Genomic DNA, 23,797 nt, shown 5'->3' on the forward strand with positions numbered 1-23,797 from the left:
TCTCGCCCATTTGTTGATGGATCACCTGTGCGGTCTTCAAACCCTCCGAGTGGCACAGCTGAGTAGTTGAAACTGAGACCAGATAGTCCACCAAGCCTAAGATACTTCTTATCTCGGTCTTTACAGGAAAAGTTTGCAAATAGAGGAAAGAAAAAGACAAAAGAAAACCAAAGATAAATCTGGTGCCAAAGTGCAATATAATTTCAGCTCCCATTCATCTGGTCAGAATCAATTTTTTCTCATATTTGCAGACATGGAGCAAAATACTCTCAAGAATTATACTCAGGGATCAAGGATGGTCCAACTGATGATAGATACTCCCAACAAGACATACATTCTCTAAGAAAATTTCTCCATGGAAATTATTTGGCAACATGCAGAAGCAGGGCCGGGATACATTGTGACCTCCATTGTGGCTAAACCTGTATTCTTTTAGTTCTTTAATGCAGGTTCCCAGACCAAAATGAAGTTCTCAGCTACTTATTACCAAGGACTCCCCAAAACATCCTTTATGAGGTTGCGCTCAATGATGTGGGAGCTGTTCTGAACCCCTGCAGAGAAAACTCAGCTACAAAAAGGCGTTATCTGGTAAAGAAGAGTGAAGTCAATCCCGATCCCCCTATAAGATATGTGTTCTTCAGAAAGAATTAAAAGCCTGTTGGGTCGCTTGTCTTTACTGCCTGTTTGTAAAGCATATTCAATTATTCATTTTATCCACCTGACTGACCACTTAAAAACTATGTAGTCAGTGCTTCGGCAATAATTTCATTTCTAAGTGTTCCGCCTGGTTATTTTTCTGTGTGTGCACACTATTAATTAATGACTATGGAGAAGTCCATAAATTTCAGCATTCTGTAGTAGTGGTGCCTGAATCCATTACCCATGAAAGCCAGAGTCTACAGTCACTGAGTAGGCACAAAGAGATAAGTATTGATTTTATTTTTGAGTTTTAATTTCTTCTCATTGAATCTGGAGGAGTGAATTTCTTTTGAACAACCCTCCCAGAGCAGTGGAGTACAACGTCAGATGCACACAGCCGTCTGCCTGCAGGGTGGGCTCAGGCTACCAGCTGACATTTTGGAGGCTTTATGTATGTCACTGATGGAGAAAACATTTGGGGCTCTTAAAAAATGCAGCCAAATCCTCTCTGAGCCTTAGTGTCTTATTAAATCGGGACAAGGGTATTAAGGAACTCCTGGACTCAAAACTTCGGATGTGGTTGCATACAGTTGATTCAGATTCACAGTGAATCATGAAACTGGCCTTAATAAGACAGCAGAAAGTCCCCAACTTGTGCTCGGGGACATCCGGGCGCTAATGTGGCCTTGGCTTGATTGATGCAATGTAATAGGATGAAGCAAGTATTTGCTGTACCTCTGTGTTCCGTCTGTTTAACGGAGATGAGACAAACCAGGTTGCAAACCTGTCTGGACCAAAATCCGTAGAGAGAAGTAGAAGGAAAAGTCTTACTCCTTTTGAGAAAAACAGAAGCTCTTATCCACTACACATTCTTGGTGTCCCATACAGAGAACAGGGGTTTAACTGAATGCAAAGAAAAGACACTTGTGTTAGGACCATTGAGCCTTGAACAATCTGGAATCCATTCATTTAAGAAGTTCTTCTGTAGTATTTAGAATATGCTGAGTAGTGTTAGAATTTATAAAAAAGTTAAACCTATAACAGTAATCTGAGTACTATTACTTTAATAATATATTTAAAAATCTAAGTATGTAATTATATATTAAAAATAGTGCTTAATTACTCAATTAAGTACTTAATTATATATTATTGCCTGCAGTGTATTACAGATGAGGAGGTCAGGGCACAACATTTTTGGGCATGCAAAACCATGCAGCCAGCAGGTGGCCCCAAGGATCTCTGCATCTAGGTCTCTAACCCTGATGTAGGCCTGTTTCTTGCCCCTTGGGCTTCCTCTCATGGACCAGAGTCCAGTGCATCACTTCCTTACTGGAGGACTCCACAGTAAGGGCCAAGAGGGAAAATGTTGGTTCTGGTCACGATTTTTTAGCTAATGGGCTATGTTGCCTGGAGAATACAGTTCACCATGTGGGAACAATCAGAATCATCTGGAGAGTTGTTTTGGTTTTGTTTAGTGTACTTTCAAAACAGATCCCAAGACACCACCCCAGACCCATGGACTTAAACTTGCTAGGAGTTAAATTCATAGAAATATGCCTTTTCCAAGCTCCTCAAGAGATTCTAAGGCACTCGGAGGTGTGTCCAAGAGTCACTGAAGTGTGGCTCCCCCAGACACTTGCTGCTTAACGTGTTCCCACCTTCAAATGAATCCAGTTCCTGTGGTTTACTCCCAGTCATGGCCTCAGAGCCTCATCTGTAAAATGAGAATCTTCTAGCTCTGCAAAACCTTGAGTTTCTCATCTCTAAGGCCAGGGGCTTTTGTCACCTTGTTACCAAGCTTCCTAGAAGGAGCAGAAAGCCTGGGTTTTGCCCTGGGTGTGGCTTTTAAGGAATGGGTCAGCAGCAAGGTGACCAGACCTCTCTGACAATTCATTCTACTGCTCCCAAACCTGTAATTTTAAAAATAAATCAATACATGCATCTGTGCCACTCACACTTGCAGAGAGGAATGAACCTAGTGGGGGCTCCATTCTGTCAGCCAGCTTGTTGAACTGATTTGTTCACCAAAGGGAACCAAGAGGTTGACAGAAAATAGCAGTTGGGGGTCTATTCTGCCTATACTTCCATTTACAAAAATAACTGAAAGTGTTCTTTGAGACACAACTTTCTAAAAGCAATAAAATGTTTACTGGACCATGGTTAGATTTATTCCAAATAAAATACCACTGGTACAATTGAGGCAGTGATGCACAGGTAGGACCAGGAAAGAATGAGGGCTTTGGGGTCTCCTACTCAGGAAAATTAGCTGGCATCTCTGACCCTTAGTTTTGATCATCTGCAATGCAAGTAATGCCTTCCAGAAGATTGCAAATGGCCTTTAAAAAGAGAAGGCAGTTAATAGATATCGTTCCCTCTTTTATTTTGGGAACAGAATCCACTGCCACCTTCTTCTTGGGATGATCATGATGGCCTATCTTCTGTATCCCAATCCCGCCTACCGTGTTGGCCCTTCTTGTAAAAATATGCTCGTTTATTCATTTTAAACATATTTTTTTAACCCAAATCATTGTCTAAGCTTCCACTTGATATTTGTTTATAATACCCTTCATGTGCTGAAAAAATTATATCAACAAATAGGCCATGTGTGATTTCATCTATTATTTGTGAGTGTTTCTTCGATCCCAAATCAGATAAAAATCTTTGTCTGTGTCCCTCTAGCTATTGTTTAAAACTTTAGTTTTTTTTTTTTTTCATGAACACATTGATCTATCTAATATCAATTTTGTTACGTCATAGAAAGTCAGGCTATTACTTGGTTTTATTGATCCTGAAAATTTAGATACAACCAGATGCATAGATACACATATATTTGCCTAGACACTCATGCATGCCCACATGCATAGCTACTTACACACATGTGTATCAACGTTCTTTCACTTGGAGAGTCTCTGATATTTCTTAGCAGTCCAGCGTCAAATCTACCTCAATGACAGTATCTTACAATTCCCTTTTTGAATTTGCATTGTTCATAAAGGTCACAAAAATGTATAAATCCTTGGCTCCTCTCTATGCCCGTGAGATATTGTCTGGCTGTTATTGGTAGAGACATGACTAGGGTAATGTTTAGAAAGAAACAATGTAGATGTGGACGTGACAGACAATGACAGAGCATTGTCCTCCAAGAATGCACCCTTAATGTGATGAAGAAGACCCAAAATGCAAGAGAAAATGGGTCACAGATGGGGAGCCTTCCAAAAAGGGTGTTGTTTGAGTGAGCCTGTCTGCTGAGTAGAGTCTGGAAAACGTCTGCAGCAGCCTGTGCATGTTCTAGGCTGTGAACAGAGTGGATCAAAGAAATCCACATAAGATGCTATTTTTTTAATTTAAAAAATTTTTAAGATGCTATTTAAACATGTGGATAAGTATATGCTCCTCTGCTCTTAGAGATTGAGCAGTGCCAACAGGACAATAAAATCCAGCTTTTCACTGCAAATACTAATATAACTTACAATCTGATTAAATTGTGCTGGAAATGCATTGTATGCATTTTAGAACAGTCTTCATTTCTGTTAGACATTTCTGTTGCATTTTCATTAGCCTGGACTACCCTTTAGTAGGTATTTTCAGTTATTGCATTTAAAATAATGAGGACATGGTGCTACTAACACTACTAGTACATTTGAAGTAATAGCGGGGTAAACTTTGTAATTTTCCTTTCTTTGAAAATATGTAAAAACGTATGTCCTGAGATATAGTGGCTTGACTTTGGGAAGACTTCAGGAAAATAACATGTATTGTTGGCATGGGGACTAAAGCCCACATATTTTTGTATGGATTATGTGGCTCACCCTTTCCTCTTCACCAGAGGAGAATGCAGAGGTGTAACCTAGAATTTGGATATCCACAAGCATGCAGCCTCCTAGATGGGACATGACAAAGCCAGAGGGGTCAGGCTGGGCAAGGACGAATCTGAATAAATATCTAGGATAATGATATATAACCTGTGTGGTGTAGACTGGACATGGCATGGACGTTCAGAATTGAGAACTAAAGGACAATATTTCAGGAACAGCTGAAGACGTGAAAACACCAGGTTGATGGTAGGCTCAAACAGGACAGTGCCCAGAGGGTCCTTTTACACACTGTGAGACATGATTCGCATGCAACACAGGAACAGCTTCGCATCCCCCAGAACACAAGGAATCAGAATACCTTCATTCAAGCCCCATCTCTGTCTTTTCCCCACTGCACAACCTTATGTAAGTCTTGTTTTTGCAGAAGATCTGTTTCCTTTGCTGAAAAATTGGCTTATTACCACTACTTATTAAAACTCATTGGGAAAATAAAGTACATGGGGACTGAGCCTGAGTAGCTCAGTCCGTTCAGCATCTGACTCCTGATTTCAGCTCAGGTCATGATCTAGGGTCATAAGATGGAGTCTGGAGATGGGCTCCATGCTGGGCATGGAACCTGCTTAAAAGTCTTTCTCTCTCTCTCTCTCTCTCCCTCTTTCCCTCCCCTCTGTGCACATGCTCTGTCTCTCTCTCATTAAAAAAAAATAACAATGTCCATCGTATTATTTTATTAGTTGTAAAAAATAAGAGCCCTCTACAGATATTAATGTTATCATCAACTTCATGAGGATATTGGGAGAATTAATGTGAAAATGGGGATAAAGTACACAAGAATCTTTCATAAAATGGGGAGTACACTTTATCTGTAAAATAGAAATTGATCTTCTTTCTTTTTTTTCTTATTCTTTTTTTAAATCTTTCTTATCTTTCTTTCTTTCCTTTCTCTTTCCTTCTCTTTCTCTTTCTCCTCCTCCTTCTTCTTCTATGTTCTTTCATTAAGAAAAATGTAATCGTTTTTGAGCTGTTCACCAGCCTTTATTAATCGAGTATGGGGTTACTTAAGGGCTAGGAAATTAGAAGATATAATCATTGTGCAATCATGAGTTTTATTGTGATGATTATTTGAGGAAGTCTGAGATCACTTCAGTTGTCCCTTATTAAGACTATATTTCCAATCAGACCTGAAGTACAAGCCAGAATTAAGCAATGGAAATAATTTAGGCTTGAAATGGGAACTCTTGTATTGACACATCTCTCCCAGAACCAATCAGCATGTGTGCATTTCCATTTCAGAGACTGCGTTTGATTTCAGTCCACTCTCCCATGCCCCTCTAAATGAGAAATTGAAATAAATGCCTATGCAACTTTCACAATTTGGAAAGAGTAGCATTTGGGCAGCAAGTTTCATGTCATTTTCCTATTAATGCCAATTTCCAAGGTAAACCAACCCATAATATTTTTGACAGGTCAGTGGCTAGAGTAATAGAGAAATTTCAATATATCAATTTTCATTTCATATTTTGGGGTAGAAAAAGCTGAATGTCATTCCAGCCATTCAAATTTTCTAACAAAACCCACTGATATGTAAAACTTTCATTTTTATCAGGTCTCCTTTCTCAGGGGAAAATACATTTTAATGTTTTAATTCCATTTATTTATAATTATAGTTTCATGTCCTGAGGAATTCTGTTCAATGAACCTTTAAATTTTTTCTAAATATTTTATATAACTAGTTTTCAGTAACAGGCTATGTAGTATTGTGCAGACTTTAAGACAACCACTTAATTGCAGAGACTCATGGAGTTGAATTTACATATGGTCTTCTAATCAAAGTGAGGAAAAGCTTGGTAGAAGGAACTCATCAACAGCCTGGGATAAGCCCTTTTCCAGGTCCTCAGTTCAATACAAAACTGTACTTACAAACTCATTTTCCCTTACTTGAAAATAAAATGCAAGTGATTGATATGGGATGACCCTAGAAATCAAACTGAGTACATGGGAAAGAAATTTCATTGTAATCAAATGAAAGTTTATACTTTTCCTCTCCTTTTCTCTTTGAAAATTATTTTTGGAAAGCTGGAGAGAAACAGAGAGCAGAAAGGAGATGAAAGGTCCTTGGAAGTATTTCTCATACAGAAGAAAATGATGAATAAACAACAAACAAGCAAAAACAATTCCCAATATACTATGAACCTGAAAGTTTAAGCTACTTTGTATAGAATAATACTTCAATAACTAGACCTGGAGACCAACTGATGTAAAGTTGAATTCTAATCCTGCTACTTACAAGTAACTTGGACATACTTTTTAATCCCACTTACTTAAGGTTCCTCAATTTTAAACTCAGAATAACAATAGCAACAATAGTAATACCAACCATGTATGAGATGCTGGGGACCACATGCAATAATACACATAAAGAATCTATCATACATCCTGACTCCAGTTAGCTCTTAGGAGTTGTTTACTGGATGCATTGTTACTATTCCTCTGGCTGGTAACTCAACCTCTCCTCTTTGAGGGGTACCATATCCCCTCAGTAACCCTATGACAACATCATCTCCTGGGCTCCATGGCCAGAAGTTCAAAGCAAGCCTAGCCTGTGAGCCAATCCCTACATCTACTGTTGGAATAATCAGTAAATAATCAGTAAAAATAATAATCAGTAAATCAGTAAATTGAAAAATCAGAATAACCTCTCCTGGGTCCCAAGGGCCATTAAGCCTAAAGTTTCCACAGCTGCTTTGCTACATCATGGAAAAAGTCTTCCAACCCACCCTCCCAGAGCAAAGAAGAACAGAGAGGCTGCACTGAGGAAACCAGTAAGTTAATGGATCCAGCTTTATTGGAAGCCAAGTTCCTGGAAACTTGAAACCATAAATTCCCACCAATTCGTGCTAACCTGCAGTAGGTCTTTGTCACTAGTAGTCTATGTTCAGTCCTTATCATTTTTTACTCGTAGCCTACTAGCAAGAAATTCATCTCAGTAGGGATTTTAGAATGGAAGTAATGAGTCAGATCTCTAAGTTACTGCCCATGTGGTCACAGTTTGGAAGGAGCTTGGTTGGAAGGTCATTTGCAGTAAAATGCTCTATCTCTGAGCTATGCCCCCAGTTGGAAGGTCATTTGGATCTGTACACTGGAAATCCTACACAGAAAACAAGCTGCTTCATGTGCTGCCATGGAGGAAGAAATTCAGTTGAAGAAAGAAACTTGACAAGTAGAATGAATGTCATAGTTGGAATAGCTCTAGTCTGTGTCCTTATTATCTTAAATACTCCAAAGTGAGACTCACCAAGTTATGCCTCGTTTAATTATTTTCTTGTCCATTTAAGAGCAGTAAGAACATATGCACTTTGTCTAAGAGACTAGCTGTGCTTTTTTTCTTTCTTTCTTTAACTTTATATTACTTTTTAAGAATTCTCAATAAATTATCAATTTTCTTAAAAGGCTCTAAAGTCAGAAGATTCTCCATATATCTGACAAACTTGAACAAATTATATATTTTTCATGGAATAAAAATTTTCTATCCATTCCCAATCTAGTTCTTTGAGAAATTTTGTGTGTTCCTGGTTTAACATACTTCACAAGTTTCCAAGGTAAGTTACTTCATCATGAAAGGAGATTTTCCTCACTTTTTTTTTTTAAGATTTTATTTATTTTTTGAGAAAGAGAGAGAGATAATGAGAAGGGGCAGAGGGAGAGGAAGAAGCAGACTCCCCACTGATCAGGGAGCCTGATGCGGGACCCAATTCCAGGACCCTGAGATCATAACCTGAGTTGAAGGCAGACACTTAACTGACTGAGCCACCCAGGCACCCTTTTCCTCACTTTGTTAAACGTGATGATTACGTTGATCATGATAGGCTTTAAAAAGAATTAAAGTTATAAGTCTATGAAAATCTACCTTTTGAAGAACAATGTATTGTTTCTATACCATAATGCTTAGTTTTTAACATAGACTAACAAAGGGGTTAAATGTGACTATAGACAATGGTGAGCAGATTTTGTTTTTTAACCTTAAAATGAATGAAGAATAGTCAGTTGTTGGAATATAAAAGAAGTAATAAGTGTGGCATATTGCAATTTGTGAAATGACACACTGCCATTAAAAAAAAAAAACCACAAAAAACAAAAAACAAAAACAAAAACAAACAAACAAAAAAACTATAGACCTAAAATGGAGTCACTAATGTTAAGGCCCCACATCAGCAAACCAAGACTTAATACCTAGCCTAACTTCTGTTTCAACCACTTCCCCTATCAAACACGACCAAGAAATTTAACCTTTAACCAGTCAGCATGGCATTTCTTGGTCAGAACTAGGAAATTTACTGACCTCTTCCACTCCCTTTGGAAGGGTGACCTTGCCTAAAACAATGCATTCTTTGCCAATAATTCTCTTTTTCTTACTCCCTCTCTGCCTGTAAAACCCTTTCCTTTTCCACAGCTCTTTGCAGCTCCTTTCTATTTGCAAGTTGAGATGCTGCCAGATTCATGAATCATTTAATAAAGCCAATTAGATCTTAAATTTACCCAGTTGATTTTTGTGTGATTTAAACCTACCTAGCACCAACTGTTAGATTAGTGTCTAATTTTTATGATCAGTATTTCAAAATATAAGATTAAAATAGGAAGTTCTCCTTTGACTTCTTTCATTTTTCAGGAGTGGTGGTGAGGGAAGAATGACAGTATTCTGTTTCCACTCTGCCTTTTCCATTGTCATTGTTTTTATAACAACAACAAAACTCTGAAGTGTGAACACCTCCAAAACCCACCATTTCTTCAAGAGCCAATGAGGTCAGTTTTGGAGATTCCATGATCCTACCTGGAGCAGACAATATCTGAAACATTGTGTAAACTGTTCCATGTAGGAACAGCGTTATTTAAGTTTTTGAGACTAGATAAGATTTGTCATTCATTCCGTATCTGCCATTTTTGAAACAGGGTTGAGGGAATGTTTGAAGCTTACAGATCAAAACCATCTTAGGTTTGACACCGAGCTTAGGGCTGCAGGTGGCATAGTGGGTGAAAGATACAATTCCTAATGAACTGCCCTATATCTTTCTTGCATAGATAAGCTAATTTTCAACCATTTTGGCAGTCAAGGGCATGGGCTCTGGAGAAAGAACTGGAGATAAAGCCAACCCTTGCTACTTACTAGTGATGTAATCCTGGCAAAAGAGTGAACATCTTAGTTTGTTCATTAGTTACATGAGAATAGTAAAATCATATGAGGCAGTTATTAGGAAATTAAATAAGGAAATACATAAAATGGGTAACAAAAATAATTGATGATGACTGTTGTTAACCTTACCCTTTCCTGGTAGTACCAACAAAAGTCTTGCACACGGTTTGGTAGGTGTGTTTTTATGCCTTGTTTGCCTCACATGTAACTGTGAGAAACATTCCAGAACTTCTACCTCCTTCTCTGTTCCTTTTTTTCACATTGATAGAAAAGACTTCAAAGTGCCCTCTCTGAAACAAGTAGAAGCCAATAAATAACCAAACAAATAAACAAGCAAACAAATAAAACTGTATTTCAGATGCCCAAGATAATAGTAACTACAAATAGCCTTTGCTAAAAAGTTCTAAGCGGAAACAAACTGTCAGGCCAACATCCATAGGAGCAATTTGATATCATTCTATTGCATAGTATAGACTAGTATTAATCGAATAAGATTAGAATTTTGAGAGTTTTTTAAAATAAATTTTTATTATTTGTAAAGATTTAGGGAAAATGATAATTAATGGCTTTAGCTTAAACTTAACTTTCCATTCCGAGAAAATTCCCCGCCCTTCTTTTGTATTGAGTCAAATCACTGAGATTTGGGGTTGTTTACCATGGAAGCTAGAGTTATTTACCCTGACTAGCACAGTATCAGAGTAAAGATTTAGGAAGTGTCAAATTCGAATACTTGTCCAAATGACTTCAACAAAACATTTTATCCACCAGTGAACTCAAGGTTGGTTTTACGAACAGATTGCTGGTTTAAAGGACTCCTTGAGTTTGAATATTTTATGCTGGTGACATAAGTAGTAGGGTGGGCTGTATTAAAGTTAAAGGAACAGTTGCTAGAACAGACAACCCACACCCCTCCAATCCCAGATGTCAACATGATAATTTATTTCTGCTGTCACAGGCAAACATGAGCACTCATTATGGTAAGGGTAGCATTGGCTTTCTTACTCCTGAGGAAGATGTTATCATCTCAAACACATGGCTTCCCAAAACATTCTAGTATCTGCAAATCATCAACTGACTCCTCAGCCCAGAAGGGACACACATCACTTTCACTCAGCTTCCACTGGCATGAACCAGTCATATGGCCCCACCCTGACTGAACAAGGGGCTGGAAAATATAGTGTCTTGCCTGGCAACAACTCTGCATCGTATAAGGGAGCATAAATTTTTATTGGATAGATACCTTTTTCTGCCACAAGCTAGTAATGTGTTTGGAATGTAAAGGAGAAAATAAATTTCAAGCAATCATGCAACTGGTCTGCTTTCATTCTACTGTAAGCTAAAGAAGGAGTAGAAGGTGCTCAGAGCCTGCTGTGTGCATTCAGCAAGGCAGGAGTAAGGCTTGTTTCTGCTATGGGTCAGGGGGAATCCGCCGTCCTCCAGGTGACCACCAGGGGGTGCTGCATCACAGGCCAGTTTACTGCTGGGTTTATTTCACAGGGTCTTAGTGGGTTTCACGTGGTTCACAAAAAGGGCCTCGGAACAAAGATTAGGGAACTAGTTCTCTTACCAGAAGTTCACTGAGCAGTAAACAGTCCATGAACAAAAACTCTAGGATGACTACAAACACAAACTATTATTTCCAGAAGCTGTTTTCCAGGAACTATGAGAGAAAGTGGTGACATTTCATATCTCTTTGAGGATAACTCATAATCATGTAGGACTGCTTAAAACTGTCCCTTAGTTCTTCCCAGAAAAATATTAGAACTGACCACTAAGACTCTCTGTGCTTTGCTTCCCTTCCTAGATAGTGCCGTATTATTTTGTCACATTTTAAAGTGTTGATTATTTTTTCTGATAGGGCAGCCTAAAACATTACCTGTTGGTGAGAACATAGTTGAAGTTAACTAAGTCTATGTGATTATAGATCCATTTAGTTATTTGTCACGTGTTTATTGAGTACCAAATCCCAGGTACCGAACCAAGGTAGATGGAAACACTACCTTTACCGCATGCTTCTAAGCTTGAATAGGAAGGGAGAAAATACGTCATGTGAATAGCACTCTGGCTCTGAAAGTTTCTGCATGCAAGGAATGTGTCAATTCCCATTCATTTCATTTGCTGTAGCAGCTGATGAGGCCCCGCCCAAGTTCTGCAAGCTAGGCAAGTGTACTTTTCTCAGGAGAAGAGAGAGCCCCAAATTGGGCCAATACATAGTAACACAGCTTTCCACAACTGGAACTTTCCAGCAATTCCCGCAGCAATCACCTCTCTCTCCAGCAAGGTGAGAACCATACATTTCCTCTTCCAGAACCTCACTACCAGATGGTATATTACAATTTAAAAAAAAAAAAAAAGTTTTCAACCAAATTCTGCCAAATCACATTTATTAGAAAACAAGCCCCCAAACTGTCAGAAAGACTCTTCATTGTAAGTTTGAGAAATTCCCATTCTCTGGCTTCAGACATTCTGATCAGCAAACACCTGAAATGAAAATTTCACTCCAAGACAGATGCTATATGTGTCCACTAGAAAAATAGTTGATAGACTCTCTGCTCTTGGGTCTGGTTAAACGGGAAGCCACTGGAACCATGGCGCTCTGGAACCCAGTGCTGCTCTGAAGGTAGGTTGTGGCTGGGCCATCTGCATACCCACTTCCCCTTCACGCAGGGATGCTGAATGGCAACCATTGTCCTAGTCAAAGCCCTGTCTTTCCCATCATGTATACTTCAGGAATAAAATAATTTTTAAGAGCCCATTAGTTAAATATAAGCCTTCTGTAGATTTCTATACCAATATTTGTGGCCCCCAAAGAAATGGAGATTCATGATTAGGATACTTTAAATGCTAACTGACCACCTTCAAGGAGACTCAAGTTAACTGAAACACACCCACAACATTCCAACCTTTATACCAAAGTATAAGGTCCTATATAGAAATATTTCATTTTTAAATATTTATACATATTTCAGATAAGGTAATATCTTCCTATAGAGCCAAAATAATAGTATCCTAACATAATTAATAATTCCTCAATATACTTAAATACTCCATCAATAATCAGTTTTTTCTAACTTTCCCAAGAATTCCTTTTGTCTCTATTCTGTGCAAATCAAGATACAAATGAAAATTACATCTCACATGTCTTCCAACGTTCAACAGTCCTGTGGTTGTCACAGTCTGCTTTGATGAAGAAGGTATGATAATTGTTTTGTATAATGCCCCGCCTTCCAAACTGACCTAAGTGTTTCCTCACGGTGTTACTTGCATTATGTGCTAGTTCTATATGGCTGCATAACAAATTATCCCAAAACTTAGCATCTGAAAAAAGAAACATTTATTACCCAGTAGTTGTTTTGCCTGTGACTCATAGTTATCAGAGTAATCAATCAAATTATCAGCTGGGACTTCAGTCATGTCAAGACTTGTCTGGGAGAAGATCCTCTTCCAAGTTCACTCCCATGTTGGGCTCAGGTCCTGGGTGACTGTTGGCAGGAGATCGCCCTCAATTCCTTGTGTGGGCTTCTTTCCAGGGCAACTCACCATATGGCAGCTGTTTCCATAAGAGAGAGTGAAAGGCAAACAATAGGGAACAAGCAATAAGGAAGCTGATTGTTCTGTAGCATAGCCTCAGAAGGGACAGCCCATCACCTTTCTTGACTTCTATTCATTAGAAGTGAGTCACTAAGTGCATGCCACATTCAAGGGGTTATGAAATAAAATATGAATACCAGGGAAGTGGGGATATTGGGAGCTTGCTCTGTATCCTTTGCAATTCCTAAAAATGACAGAAAATATAAAAACTTACTCAGATAGATGATAAATATCTTTAATACAAACACATTATGGGGAGATGTTTCATATTTCATGCTGTAAGACACCTGGAATAAATATGTAAGCATCCCACTGGTACCAAAGCTAAGATTGATTGCTGGATAAAGATAATGACAGCCTGATTCTTCTCTGGTCCTATGATGTTTCCCTCTTCAACCAGAATGTGATCAGTTTTGAATTTATTTTGGTATCACATAACTGTCCACTCACAAAATACTTTTAGCATTGTATGTTGGTAATCACAAAGTACAGTTTGGTTTTTTAATTCAGTTATTCATTCTGTGTTTCTGTCTGGACTGCTATAGTACAGCTTTCCCTCTTGACAAGGGCTACCCTGTTACCCTGAAACATAGCACCTGTAAGAAAGGCAGGAAAGGCAGGAAAAATATCCAGTTCATTTTTTTTTTTAATTAACTCCAAACTTAGATTTCAGTACTCAGTTTACTAAAGTCTGACTACATATCTCCAATCAACTGTCTCATTTAAAATCCTCACTGGGGGGGCGCCTGGGTGGCTCAGTGGGTTAAAGCCTCTGCCTTCGGCTCAGGTCATGATCCCAGGGTCCTGGGATCCAGCCCTGCATGGGGCTGTCTGCTCAGCGGAGAGCCTGCTTCCCTTCCTCTCTCTCTGCCTGCCTCTCTGCCTACTTGTGATCTCTATCTGTCAAATAAATGAATAAATAAAAATCTTTAAAATCCTCACTGGGTCTGTTTGGTGATAACTCTCTGAAGAAACAATGATGTTTGATCACTTCCCTTGTCTCATGTTGTTACTGAACCCCCCCTAATATCTGTATTCTCCAGTCACTTTTCTTACCAAATCCCATATGGCCTGGTGTAAAAATGTACTCAGCTCTTGAATGTCCCCTTTCTGCCATGGTATCCCCAAAATGTGTCTTCAATCTTTCAATTTTATCATTTATTGGATATTGGATTGATTCCCACATATTTATAACAGTCTAATCCTAGTATTGAGTTCCAACTTGTTCTATCACCCTCAGCGTCTTCCCTGAACATCTGGACTGACCAGCTTGTGCTCTTCTGTATGGCCTCAAAAATAATTTAGAAACCAATATTCATTAAAGTATGAGCACCAATGATACAGCATACCTGCCAAGAAATCATCCTCATAAAACTGCAGGATGATCTGTCATAAAATCACCCTAAAACTGACAATTTCTCTGGTTTGTTTTTTTTGTTTTTTGGTTTTTTTGTTTTGTGTTTTTTTTTGTTTTTGTTTTTGTTTTTTTGAGCTCTTGCCATTTTGCTGTTGTTGAAAACCTAAGTAATGTGATGTCCCCTCTTAAACCAACGTGAATGCCTGAAACAGACTGCGGTATGACACACAGAGTCTGAGGATAAGAAAATTGTTACAGATTCTCTACAGGTTGGTGAATCTCTTACCGGTCCTCTGGATAACAAGAATGGAATGTCACAGGGGACTGGGATTGTAAAGGGGTCCGACCACATCACAGTCCACTCCACTGTGCACATGTCATGATGCCATTAAACGACACCTATAAAATGTGGATTAGATGTCTGATTAAGTCTTTGATTTTTAGGAGACGCAGAGATCTGAGTCAATACCTTATTCCTGCACTAAAATTGTATAACTCTGCGAGTCTTAGCTGAGGCTGAGGCTAAAACATCCACACACATGTTTTAATGCAGAATGTGGCCTTTATACTTAGTCCTCAAGGTCGTATATTCTTGACATAGTCCAGTAAAATTTTTGTCTGGTGAATAAATCAGTACGGTTATGTTTTAAGATTTGCTTCCACATTCCAGAACCACATTCATACCCATGTTGAGTAACAGCAAAATGATAGTGTTTTATATTTGTCTTAATTTTTTCTCATTATAGGTGGCAGTACCAAAGTGGTTAATGGGGTTATGAGGGACTGTTGTCTTTCCGTGATTCTAGCCCACTGATGGCTCGCTAGTCAGTTATCATCATAGACATCACCTTTGACACTTCCCAGAAGAATTGTATTTGTCCCCATTAAACACACTTAGATCAAATTCCCATGAGCCATTTACTGATTAAAAGTATCTAGATGACATGTTTCTACACCTGATTTTACTATTAAAAAAAAATTATTGTCTTCATATTTGAGCTCAATTTTCTCCTCAAGGAAACTTTTTGGACCACTAAATCTCAAATTCCCATCCCCAATCCATCATCTTCAGCACTTAACTCTTAGGGACCATGCATTTCATGTGACCGTATGCATGTATATTGCCTGTCTTTCCAACTTACTAGAAAGTAACTTCCATGAGGTCAGGGACTCTTGTGTTCCTCTGCCCTGCATTGTTCCTAGTGCCTAGAAGGGTCTCTGGCTAGATCAGAAGGGATTGTTTGTTAGGTAAGTAAAATTAATAAATAAACATGAATACATAACATTACATTTTTCCCAAAATGGGATGGGATTTTAACATATCTGCTTCTGAAATCCCCTTGATATGAACATAGGGTAGTTTCCATCTTATTGTCCATTTACGTAATAAAGACAGTTTAAAAAATGGTAATGGAGCTGCTGAATTTTCTTTAGCATTTCTCTTAAATCATGAGGGAATTTTTACTTTTGATTTGTTATATAGTCCTGGTCATTCCATTTATAATACAAAAGTGACCTCTTGATTGGTTGATCATCTTGAAGTACAGCTAACCTCCCAAATAGAGCAAACCTTACAATAACAAAATGTGTGAAATTTGTTTGACAAATTAATATCAGAAGCAAATGATTTTTTGCTTTCTAACTGAAAAGCACCAAATGATTACACTGTGTTGTGAGATGAGACTTGTTTTTCATAAGGAACTAATGGGTAAGGTGTCTTTGACACCCTTCAGAACACAAACTCTTTCGTCCTTCTCTAACATACTGGATTTTGTCTGGACAGACTAAATAAATAGACAACAAAACTAGCTCTCGGGCCTGTAAAACACCTGGATTATTGATGCTGTGTGTGGTTTGTTTGTGATGAAATGGAAAGAATTAGGGTATCAATGTCACTTATGTGGATCTGGGTTACTATAGTGCAATGGAGATTTCTGTATGCAACGTTAGCACCTGTTCTGTAAGCAGCCACAGGAAAAGCAACCAGACTTAAGTACCCGCGAACACAGGAATAGAGCCCACACAGTCATTCTTTGCTTAGACTCATTCATCACAGATAACGGAGACTCTCCCAATGCATCACAAAGTTTGTTGGTAAAACATCCATTCTCTCAGATGGTATGGAAACTATTCCAAAAGACAATGTCAATTTCTCTTTTTTTAAGGTTTTATTTATTTATTTGACACACAGAGAGAGAGAGAGATCACAAGTAGGCAGAGAGGCAGGCAGAGAAGGAAGGGAAAGCAGGCTCCCCACTGAGCAGGGAGCCCAATGCAGGACTTGATCCCAGGACCCTGAGATCATGACCTGAGTTGAAGGCAGAGGCTTAACCCACTGAGCCACGCAGGTGCCAGGCAATGTCAATTTCATCCATTTAATTTTAACATCCATTTATCCTGGGTTTGTTAATCTTGACCATGTGAAAGTAGTCTAGTCTCAGTTCTACATATTATTCCTCCAACCACTACTTCAGTTTCCTTGGCAAATATTTATTTATTTATTTATTTATTTATTTATTTAGAGTTTGCTCACCATGTGCCAACAGAATTAGAAGTTCCTCTGGTTGTCCTTGCTCTAATGGACAGTATTTAAGATATCCCAAGTAGTCTTCCTACTTTTCAGGGCCAGTTAATTTTATTGTTAGAAAATTAATTCTTAAAAATACTTTATCTGAGAAAAATTCCACTGGGGTATATTGGCTGGAGACAAAATTGCTTTTCTTGGCAACCTTATAGGTCTTTGGTCCATTAGTAAAACTTTCATTTTATAGGTGTCTGGTTAGTGTTCTTTTGACCACCACTATGGGCATTGTTATTTGTGGCAGCATGTGGCACCCCTTTGATGGCTTTATGTTTAAATCTCTAACATGAAAGTGAAGCATGTTGCCTACTTCCTGTTAAATTCTGGACCCAGGTACTTCTTAACTCTCTTTTAATAGGTTATTCTACCTTTCTGACATCTGAGCTACTTCATATAGGATGTGAAAAACCCGCTGACTATCCATGTCACTTGCTGATTACAGAATAATTTCCGTCTTACCGTAAGTTCCCATGCTTGAATTCCAATGTCAGACATTCCATATCTTGTCCACAATGGTTCTAACTGTTCTGATATTTTGATCAACCAAGTTGAGGACCAAATGCACCTCCCCTCTCTCATTATGAGCCAATGACCATGAAAACAGACTTTGGGGGTACCTGGGTGGCTCAGATGTTTGGGCATCTGCCTTCAGCCAGGTCATGATTCCTGGGCCCTGGGATCGAGTCCCGCATTGGGTTCCCTGCTCGATGGGGAACCTGCTTCTCCCTCTGCCTCCCTCTCTCTTTCTCTCTGTCTCTCATGAATGAATAAATAAAAATCTTTAAAAAAAAAAAAGAAAAGAAAGAAAGAAAACAGATTTTGCTGCTTTTGATTAAGGTCCTACATAATCCACCCACCACTTTTCCCAAGAATCAAACAAGGAACTTGGATTTCAGAATTATTCAATTACCACACTGGACTCTTCACTATTGGATTTTAAAATCTCCTGTTCACAAGTAGTATCCCCTTTCTTGACCTTCACTCAGTTTGAAGAACAATTCCTGAAAGGCTAGGCTTATCCTGTCTTCTTCCTCACACATCTATAAAAGGACCTTAAGACACACCATCTCCAATGATCCCCGGCTATTTTTTTTTAAAGATTTTAGTTATTTACTTGACAGAGAGAGAGAGAGAGAGACAGCAAGAGAGGGAACACAAGAAGAGGGAGCAGAAGAGGGAGAGTCAGACTCCCCACTGAGCAGGGAGCCCCATGAAAGGTTTGATCCCTGCACCCTGGATCATGACCTGACCCAAAAGCAGATGCTTAACAACTGAGCCACCCAGGAGCCACAGTCCTAGGTAATTTTAAATAGGTTTTATGCCTCCAGCAAGTGCACCTGTTCCATTTGTTCTACTGGAAGTTCTTTTACACTTTTGATAGACCACATGTTTAAATTGGTATTGATGAATTGCTTAGCGCCTTTGTTCTTTCTACAAATCTGTTTTTTTATTACTTAGAAAGTTTTCTAAATGCTTGACTATATAGACAGCCTATCAGCCATCATTCAAAATCTGGAAAACTATAAGTTTCTGAGAAATTTAATATCTCTGCTTAATATACCACCATCCAGAGTGCCTAGATTTCAAGGATATTGTACTAACTGGCCTAATTATTTCTTTACTTAGGACTTTCCAGTATTAGGGTAAAAGCAGAGGCTTCCTAATTAAACTCCTTACTGTTGCAAGAATGCTGCATTCTGTAAGCCAGAGTTTTTGCGGGTTTTTTTTGGCAAGGTATCTCAGGGATGCCTGAATTAACAAGAAGCTTTCCTTAAATTTTACCTTATAGTGTAAAGTACACTGCTTAAATAGGACAGAGCCCAGTGGGTTATTGGTTGTCCCTTAGTGTAATGTTGAACTTTGCTGAGTTTGACTCCTTTCTGGAGGTACAATTCTATTTTATTTGATTGAGGCAAAGTCTGAGCAATCTCTTCAAACAGTCCAGAGTTTTAACAATCCTTTATTGTTATTAGAAGTTCTATTCATGTGAACATTGTACATGTTCTATTAGGCATTGGTTTCAGTGATGCCTAATTATTTTGGAAACAGTTGTTTGGGTAGGAGTATTTAATTATCTTGTTTCACCTGGAATTTGTATCCAAATCCCATTGATTGCCATGCTTGATCATGTAGATACAAATGCAAAGTCTCTAATGACTAATACTTCTTAAAGTGAATTCAGTGTCTACTGAAACTGATACCAAAGGCATGGCCTGTTACATTGTTATTCTTACTTAGTTCCACTCATTTGGCTGCCTAAATAAAACACTTGCTTTTTTTTTTTTTTTAACCTTGTAAATTGGTAAAATATCCCCAAATGAGGAATGTGTTTCTTCCCATAGCTGAATATTCCTGCAAACCACTGCACTTATTTTGGCTTTCTTTCTCCTCCTTTTCTTCTTCCCTATCCTCCCTTTCCTCTTTCTCACTTTAAAACTTAATGGTAAAAAGAACAAGAGTCATTCATTATTTCCCACCATCCCTGCTCATCAGGAACTCCAGAATGGCCTGTTTGGGCAGTTCTGGCTTGCTGCCACTCCTGAGTTGCAATCAAATGCTGGCTGCAACTCATTTGAAGACTTTAAGGGACTGGAGGACTCATTTCCAATGTACTCACTCATGTGGCAGGATGTTGATGTTGGCAAGTCAGTTCCATTTCATATACATGTCTTCCTCAGTGCTCCTTCAGTGTCTTTGCAACATGGCAACTGGCTTCCCTCAGAGCAAGAAAATACAGAGATCCATGCCTTTATGACCTATACTTGAAAGTCACACCTCTGTTCTCCTACTGCACTGTATTTGTCACATAGGTGAGAACTGATTCAATATGGAAGAAGACCAGACAGGAGCCTAAACATAAAGAGATCATCCAGGATCATTTTGGAGGCTGGGTACCACACCTTTTGATAACTTTTCACTTTAACCAGAATGTCATCAATATAAAATATCATAAATGTGCTGGAAGATCATAATGAGCCTTACATCTTCTCAACACACTCAGACTATGGATGTAACCCAGAGTATTCAGGCAAAAGTATATTGTGTTTCTTGCCAAGTGAAAGCAGATTTCCTCTTAAATTCCTTATCAGTGTTCTGCTGAAAAATATTATGAAGGTCAGATTCTTTTTCTGGAAATAGCAGATTATGTAAACTTGACCAACCCATCCATGGAGAATAAGGAGAAAACCTGGAAATGAATAAAATAAAATATAAAACCTATACATAGGTAAATACACATGATATATAAGAATACACACACACACATATATATATGCATTCATATCAGGCCCCAAATTACATCTATAACATTTTAATATTAAATGCTTTGTAGTCAATCAAAATTAGCTGGAGATACCAGGAGATCAAAAAATGTGACCAAAACAACAATAAAGGAAACAACAAAAAATACAAACAAAAACATTGACAAGAAAGATAATGATGTTCCAGTTATGAACCTTATATGTGTATCCATTTCTTTTTAAAACTGAGTATTTAAGTTATTAATTGTATCATTCTATATAAATAATATTTTCAAAGCAATACTATCATTATTACTAACACAATGATTCCTGAGGATATTTTAAGCTTTCTTTTCAGCTCTGTTTTCCTTAGACTATATCCCATTAAGTATATAAAATCCTCTATAAAGTCACTTACAATGGTTCTTCTCTCTCTGCCATACCTACTGTGAGAACAAAAACAATTCTTAAACAAGTCTAAATGGACATAGAGTTATTGTGATGGTCTCTAGAAAACCTGTGGAGAGAATTCAATCACTCAACGGAGAGCTAAGTCTCTTTGGAAATAAAAAGATGAAGCTCTGGGTTGGCAAATGTTAAGGGAAATAAAAAGAACTATCTACAGTTTGCATGATCTGTAGTCATGTACAAAAGATGATCAAGGATATTATACGGGACTTCTACTACAAGATGAGATATATGTGCTCTCAGTTTCCCATTAATGTCACTATTTTGGAGAGAAAGAAACACTGTAAAAGCCAAGGTATCTTATGTGGAAAATATATTTTTTTCCACATAAGCTATGTTCAGACAAAGCCAGATGTTGCTTTTTCATTATCCCAGTCCTAGAAAGTTAGTTAATTCTTGAAGGAAACAATAAATATGCATCAAATCCACCTTCCTTGATTCAGCAAGACATGACAGTTGTTAAAAATCAACTCATGACTCTTTAAAAAATTCTTCAAAAATGTTACAGCTGCTAAAACAGCAAGATGCTGGATGATACTCAATACCAATTTGTGATATTTTTAAAATTAGAATAAGCTGCATTTGTTCATTGAAAGAATTATCTGTTTCTGGTTGAACAACCAATTCAACATAATTAGATTCACTTTTTTACTTTGCATTCAATTTTTAGAGGAAGATTTTTCTTCAACTTGGGTTTTATTTTATAATTGTACATAACATTTATATTGTACTGGTTGACCTAGTCTTTTCCTTACTTCGGGCTTTTCAATCTTATAGCTAAAAGTGTGACCTTCCCAACTAACCCCCTTATTGATGGTAAGGACATTGTCTTCTGTAAGGCAGAGTTTTTGTGTCTCCTTTGCAAATATATTCACATACAGTCACATACACACTCATAAATACATATACAAACATATAAATAATTTTCATACCCCCTCACACTTTCAGTTAATGTCATATCTTGGAAATATTTTCATATCATAAATCGAGATCATCATCACTTTTTTTCTTTTCAAATCAAATTTACTGTGGCATAGGTTTTTTTTTTGAAGGATAAAATACTTAGGGATTAATTTAATAATAGAAGTCTAAAACTTATACATTTAAAACTGTAAAACATTATCAAAAAAATTAAAGCTTTCAATAAATGGAAAGATATCTCAGGCTTGTAAATTAGAAGATTTAATACTGATAGCATAGCAATACTCCCCAGATTGGTCTACAAATTCACCATGATCTCTATGAGACCCACTGGGGCATAGTTTATGTAGAGTACATTGTACCCATCTAAGGTGCAAATTTTGATGAATTTTTACTATTACAATTAAAACATAGAACATTTTTGTGAACTCCAAAAGTTACCTTGCTTCCTTTTGCAGTCAATTCATATACTCCTACTCATCTGATTTGTGTCAATATAGATTAGTTTTATTTGTTCTAAGATTTCATATAAAAGACACCCAACAGTATGAACTATGTTATCTTTTGCCCAGCCTTATGTTTTCCAGAATTATCCATGATGCTGCTTGTATCAGTAGTGCATCTCTAATTTACTAGCAATTAGCATCCACTGTGTGGATATATGTAATTTGTTTATCCATTCACCTGCTGATGGACATTTAGGTCAAATTTAGTTTGGGGATAATTTATATGCTATAAAAATTCATGGTCATGTATTTGTATAATTGTAAGTTTTCATTTATCTTATGTAAATACTGAGAATGGAATTGCTGAGTTATATGAAATGTGTATGTTTAAATTTATAAGAAACTTCCAAAATGTTTTCCAAACAGGTTGTATTATTTTACACTCCCACCAGCAGTGGTGTTCCAATTGCTTCACATCCCTGCCAACATTTGTTCAGTCAGTCTTTTTAATTTGGATCATGTTAATTTGTATTTAATTTGCATTTCCTTAATGATTAACAATGTCAAATATCTCTCCATGTGCTTGTTGGAAATTCTTATATCTCCTTTTACACAGTGTTTACTTAAAGATTTTGTCCATTTTTTAAGATTGTTGCTTTAAGATAAATCTTCAAATTAGGTAGAAAAAAGTCATTCAGTTTTGTAGATCTTTTTAAAAAAATTTGTTTTGGGGCACCTGGGTGGTTCAGTGGCTTAAAGCCTCTGCTTTTTGCTCAGGTCATGATCCCAGGGTCCTGGGATGGAGCCCTGTGTTGGGCTCTCTGCTCAGTGGGGAGCCTACTTTCTCCTCTCTCTTTCGGCCTTCCTCTCTGCCTACTTGTGATCTCTGTCTGTCAAATAAATAAATAAAATCTCTAAAAAAAAAAAGTAAAAATAAATTTAAAAATTTGTTTTTCTAACGTAGATTCTTTGCATCTCCACATAAAATTGAGAATCGGTTTTTTAATTGATTCTCTAAAAAAAAAAAAAAAGAAAGAAAGAAAAAACCTACCGGGATTTCAATTTATTTATGGACATCTTAACCATATTTAGTCTTCTAATTCATCCACATGGTATGTAACTTCATTTATTTATATCTTTAATTTCAAAGTTGTATAGTTTGCAGTGTGCAAGTTTTGCACATATCTTCTTAAACTTATTATTTCTCTTCCTCCTCTGTTTTTGGAGGTTTCCACTTCTCTTCTATATATGAGCTGCAAGATGTTAGTTACAGGCTTTGAAGAAAGCAGTCAATGGTCTTCTCTTTAGCCTCTTGCCAATCATATAGGTAATCAGTTTGTTTTTACCCAATTCAAAAAGTGGTTTATTCCCCCCAGCAAATATTCACTGGAGTATGCATTCAGGTTATGGGATGCCACTTCAGATTCTCTAATGGACTACCTAGTTCTTTCCAATTTAATGTTTGTTCTCACTGTATTAACATGACTGTTTTACCAAAATATCTGATTTTGTCTTTCCACTTCTTTACATAACTTTAAAGAGTTTTGTATTT

This window comes from Lontra canadensis, unplaced genomic scaffold, assembly GCF_010015895.1.
Source record: "Lontra canadensis isolate GAN:19392208 unplaced genomic scaffold, GSC_riverotter_1.0 scaffold64, whole genome shotgun sequence".
Classification (NCBI taxonomy): domain Eukaryota; kingdom Metazoa; phylum Chordata; class Mammalia; order Carnivora; family Mustelidae; genus Lontra; species Lontra canadensis.